General features: G+C 42.8%; 1 long non-coding RNA gene across 1 annotated transcript; it reads left to right on the top strand.

The window, feature by feature from the left end:
- The first annotated feature begins 232 nt into the window (after positions 1-232).
- LOC102119016 (uncharacterized) lies at positions 233-5,388 on the top strand. The gene is made up of 4 exons (XR_010584473.1): positions 233-327; positions 2,765-2,833; positions 4,850-5,047; positions 5,294-5,388. It is a non-coding gene; the product is annotated as an uncharacterized lncRNA (long non-coding RNA).
- Positions 5,389-5,806: the final 418 nt, after the last annotated feature.

Here is a 5,806-nt window from a genome sequence, read left to right as displayed (position 1 = left end):
TGCGTCGGCCTGCGCCCGCGCCTGGCGTGCGACTCTGCGCCAGCGCCGGTGCTGCACGTTTGTGAGGGCGGAGCTGAATTCTCCTCAGCCCAGACACTGAGAGCATCGCGAGGGCGGAGCTGTGTTCTCCTCTGCACAGACCTCGGGGGTACCGTGAAGACAGAGCAGCGTTCTACCCTGCCTAGGCCCTGGCGTGGGGGGCACCGCGAGGGCGGAGCTGCGTTGTGCTTAGCACAGACGTTGGCGGCACCGCCTCGCTTTGGGACAACTCGGGGCCGCATCCACAGTGAATAAAATACTTCCTGTTTCTAGCCCTGAATAACGAAGGTCAGAGACTACTTAGAATGGTTCAGTGTGGAAAACGGGAAACCGAAATCCCCTCTGAATCCTGCGCACAGAGGTTCTCTCCACCCAAGGGTTAGGGTTAGGATTTTAGGGTTAGGGTTTTAGGGCTAGGGCGAGGGCGAGGGTGAGGGTTAGAAGGTTAGAGGTTAGGGGTTAGGGTCAGGGTCAGTTTCGGAGTCGGGGTCGGGTTAGGGGTTAGGGTTGGGGTTGGGTTAGGGTTAGGGTTTGGTTCCATGTTAGGATTAAGATTCGAGTTAGGGTTCGGGTTCTGTTTTGGGTTAGGTTTAGGGTTAGGGTTCGTGTTCGGGTTAGGGTTCAAGCCGTTCTCTTGCCTCAGCCTCCCGAGTAGCTGGGGTTATAGGCACCCACCACCATGCCCAGCTAATTTTTTTATTTTTGGTAGCGACAGGGTTTCACCATGTTTCCCAGGCTTCTCTCGAACTCCTGACATCAAGTAATCCACCTGCCTCCGCCTCCCAAAGTGCTGGGATTACAGTCATGAGCCACCGTGCCCAGCCTTCACTTTCTTCTCTGAGTCAGAGATCTCTAGCAAGATAGCCTTTTCACAACTTTTATTGCAACGGAAGTATTTCAGAACTTGTCAGGTTAAACTGTTAAGGGTATGTCTGTTTTTCTATGATACACTGAATTTAGGAATATATGACTCAGTAATGAAAGTTGATCTGGCATCACCCTTGGCATTTGAGTTCCTAGATGGAGAAGGGTCTGTTTTTCTGGCATGATCATGTCTTACAGGAATGCAGCACCCCAAGAGGACCCTAGCAATTGGGAGAATTTTGTTTACATGACACTAAACCCCAAATAACCTTAAATTCTAAATAAAAGTTCCAAGGGTAATTTGTATAAGGGTCTTGTTTTTTGTTTTTTGTTTTGAGATGGAGTCTCACTCTGTCACCCAGGCTGAAGTGCTGTGGCATGATCTTGGCTCACTGCTACCTCCACCTCCCGAGTTCAAGTGATTCTCCTGCCTTAGCCTCCAAAGTAACTGAAATTACAGGTGCCTGCCACTATGCCCAGCTAATTTTTTGTATTTTTAGTAGAGACGGGGTTTCACCATGTTGGCCAGGTTGGTCTCAAACTCCTGACCTCGTGATTTGCCCGTCCCAGCCTCCCAAAGTGCTGGGATTACAGGCGTGAGCCACTGCACCCAGCCAGTGCCTTGTTTTTAAAGAAAATAAATTATATGACAGGTTTGTTTCATATACATCTATATATATAAACTATACTCGTGAACATTTTACTCAACATTTAAAAATCTTTAAGACCTTTCAATACATAAATCTTACATAACAAAATCTAGCAAAAGTGTATAAAATCTAAACACATTTCTAAAAGAAAGGGTGAGGCTTTCAGGGTGGCTATGCTGTGTTGGATATGGGCAGTGTTCCCTCTCTCTTGTGGTTCTGCTTATATGGCAGTTCCAGCTCACAAGAGCCCTCGGAGCCTGTCTGTTGGCCTGCATCCTGTGGCATTTGGCAAGTGAGATCTATTTAATATAAGGTGTCCATAAAGCCAAGATTATGATATCTAAAAATAATCAACACTAATTCCCCAGAAATTTTGTCTTTTTTGACCAAGCCACTGGTGCAATGTGGAGTCACTGCATTATATGCAAAAAGAATAATGCCCTCACTCCAGAACTGACCCTTGGTGGTGATTCCCCCTTTATTCTAGGAGATGTTAACATTAGCTATGGCAATGTAAAAACGGTGTTTCTGGACCTCCCGGGTTCACGCCATTCCCCTACCTCAGCCTCCCGAGTAGCTCGGACTACAGGCGCCCGCCACCTCGTCCGGCTGGTTTTTTGTATTTTTTTAGTAGAGACGGGGTTTCACCGTGTTAGCCAGGATGGTCTCGATCTCCTGACCTCGTGATCCGCCCGTCTTGGCCTCCCAAAGTGCTAGGATTACAGGCTTGAGCCACCGCGCCTGGCCTTGCTTATTTCTTTTATAATAACTAAGTCATATAAATTGAGCTCACAAAAATATTTATATTAATAAAATTATAATTTATCATTTGTAATGTTTGAGTTTTTCTTGTACATTTTTATATAGCAAGAAAAACAGTTTTTACTGTTAAAAATGGTTTTTAAAAAATCAGAGCAAGCCTAAACCCCTTCATTTTATAAATACAATAACCTGAGGCTCTTCATTGCTGGTGACTCACACAGGCACACACTCAGCATTGCTGGATGTCAGCTCAGGATCCAGAATGCATTTGAACAATTCATGCTAAATTAATAAATGCACTTTAATATAGGCCCATATTAATCCCAAAATAACTAAACCTGTGGAATTTGTAAAATAAGATGTTTATGAATGAGGACATGGCATTTTGACTTAGTTCTGATTCCCACCTTTCTGAAAGCAGAATCTACAGTCTATTTTCCCATTGCTAGATTTCAGAGGAGAGCCTGGTGTCACTTACAGCAGACATTGCAGATGCCTCAGCATTTCGGATGAAGACGGTAAAGACCTTCTTTGTTTCAAAAAAACCTTTGTTTTCCAGGGGAGAAAACACAGGTTGGATCTAAACTCAATCCTCCTATTGAAATATTTTAATGACACTGAAAGAGGTTGTTGCATTTGGCAGGTGCAGGTGGAGCTGTGCAGTCCTGCACTGAAGCCCTGCAGTCCTGACTTCTCAGTGGAGCTAGAGGAGAATTATATTAATGTGTTTGCACTACTTGCTCAATTGTAAAGCATAACAAATATATTTAAGGCATGTTTTTAAAATGAGAATAAAATAGTTTAACAATGTTTATATACCTATTTTAGTTATTACATTCTCTAATCTATTTTTATCCTCACAACCATGGAAGCGCTCCACCATCTCCATTTCAGAAAGTAGACAGTAACTGAACAACACTGTCTTCTTTTAAAAAACATTTATTTCATTATGAAAGTTTATGGTTTATGTAATTAATACCTTTTTGTGGTCTGCATTCAATGGGTGTGGGCATCTGCACACTGTCGTGGGTCCACCATTGTGAAATCGCACACAGTGGTCTCACTGCCCTAAACAGCCAAGGCTCTCTGCCCATCCATCCTTTCCTCTCCCCAACCCCTGTCAACCACTGATCATTTTGCTATCTATGTAATTTTCCCTTTTCCAAAATGTCACATAATGCCCACAGCAATGAATGCGAGTTTCTTTTGCTCCACATCCTCACCAGCATTTGGTGTTTTTGGTCTTGTGGATTTTGGCCATTCTAATAGGTATGTAGTGGTATCTTACTGTTGTCTTAATTGGCAATTCCTAATAAGACATTATACAGAGCATCTTTTCATATACTTAATTTCCATCTGCATAAATGTTCAGCTTTTACCCATTTTTAATTGGGTTGTTTGTTTTCTTATTGAGTTTTAAGAGTTCTTTGCATATTTCAGATATGAATCCTTAGATATAGTTTGCAAATATTTTCTCACAGTCTCTGGTTTGTCTTTTTATTCTCTTAACAGTATCTTTCACAAAACTAAAGTTTTTTTGTTAAAGTTCAAGTTCCCAATATTTTTCTTCGTGAATAATGCTTTTGGTGTTGTATCTAAAAGAATTACCAAATCCGAGGTTATCTAGAGTTTTTCCTTATGTTATCTTCTAGGAGTTTGAAAATTTTGCATTTCATATATTGATCTAATATCTACTTTGCATCAACTTTTGTAAAAGGTGTAAGGTCTGTTTATAGATTCTTTTTTTTTTTTTTTTTTTTTTGCACATGGATGTCCATTTGTTCCAGCATCATTTGTTAAAAAGACTCTCCTCTCTCCATTGAATTGCCTTTGCTCCTTTGTCAGAGATCAGCTGGCTGTATTTCAGTCTGTTTCTGGGCTCTTTGTTTTGTTTCACTGACGTATGTGTATATGTCTTCTGTTTTGCCTTCAGTTTAAAAAAATGTAATTGCTACCTCAATTTGCTTATGAATTCTCATTTGTAAACAGAAGAGCGTAAATTAATGCCTGAGTATATTTTAGGGTAGATGTTGCCTTGAATACAATGAGCAGAATGAGTTATAATTTTAAAGTGAATATAAAAATTTGACCATAGTGGTAACAGATTTGCGACTAGTGATATCAATGACAGAGTCCATTGCAATATTGCTTCATCCTTTGGCTCAGCTCTGCTTCACACCAGGTAACTACCAATCCCTATTGTGATTAGTTCAAGGATTTCTGTGGGGTGGAAAGTAGAAATACGATATCAGTGGAGGGAGAGAAGGCAGTTTCCCAGACTGGGAGCAGTCAGATCTCCAGTGGGTCCCAACACTGCTCTGTGACAATATCTAGAGGGTGATGGAAACAGAGACAGGGTGCAAATGAGGTGGGTGCTGGCCCTAGGGTTCCCAGTGTTTCCTGGTTCCCATGGTCTATAAGACGTCTGAAATGAGACCTTCCGGGCTTTGGGGGGCCCCTGTGGAATTGGAAAATGAGGAAGTGAGCAGTGACAATCTAGACTGATTATTAGAGGTACGTCTCTCATTTTTCAGTAACCAAGGAGCCTTTGATTAGTAGTGAAATTGTGGCACCCCAACAATGGTGGAGTGGAATATCCTGCTACTCTGGAGGGGTGATGGCTCAGGGTCAAGACTGAACTAATTAGAAAAAGAAATGCACTCCAGGAATATCAAGTCCAAAACGAAGCTCTTCAAACCATCTGGGAAGAGAAAACAGCATGACAAGGAAAGGTATATTTGTCTGATCCCAGGAATCAATATAAACATCCATGATAACCCCACCTATTTTTTAAATATATGATTTGGATGAAACAAGAGAAAGAGACTGATTGTTGCTGAGTCCCTGCTGCAGTCCCGACACAGCTGGAGATGCCCTGCTCCCCTGCTCCCCTGCTCCCCTGCTCCCCCGCTCCCCCACTCCCCCGCTCCCCCGCTCTCCTGCTCTCCTGCTCTCTTTATTTTGTTGATGCTCATGAGGACCCTGATGTCTGAGGAAGAAGGTTCCCGTCCAGCTCTGCCCCTGGTGTGTCACGTGCCGGCCTTGTCAACGCACACGAGAACCTGACAGGGTGAGTGTTATAACCCCAATCATAGAAAAGGAAATGTCTCTAAAGTCTTTAGCATCTTGCCCGAGTTCGGACACTTAGCAGAGGCCTGAGTTTAGATGCAGCCCCGTCTTGCTCTTTGACAGCCTCAGCACCACGTGCCCTGGGTGACCCACGCAGAGTCACTGACAACCCTCTTGGTTGGCTCATGGCACAGCGTGGAGCGAAATGGCCCACTGACTTTTCCAGACACTTTGACAATTCGTGATATAGTTTATGTGGTCACTCCCAGTGAGTTCTATTGTTCAGTTTAATAGAATACCTAATTCTGTGTTTATTATGAATAAAGGGAGATTTCTTGTGGTTTTTAAGAATATGAAGGATATCTACTTTGTATACAAGTTGGAAGTTCCAATACTATAGGAAGCATAAGTGCAGGTTTTAA

This window comes from Macaca fascicularis, chromosome X (genome assembly GCF_037993035.2).
Source record: "Macaca fascicularis isolate 582-1 chromosome X, T2T-MFA8v1.1".
Taxonomy (NCBI): domain Eukaryota; kingdom Metazoa; phylum Chordata; class Mammalia; order Primates; family Cercopithecidae; genus Macaca; species Macaca fascicularis.
Note: the sequence above shows the minus strand (reverse complement) of the source record. Positions and strands in the feature narration are given on the sequence as shown.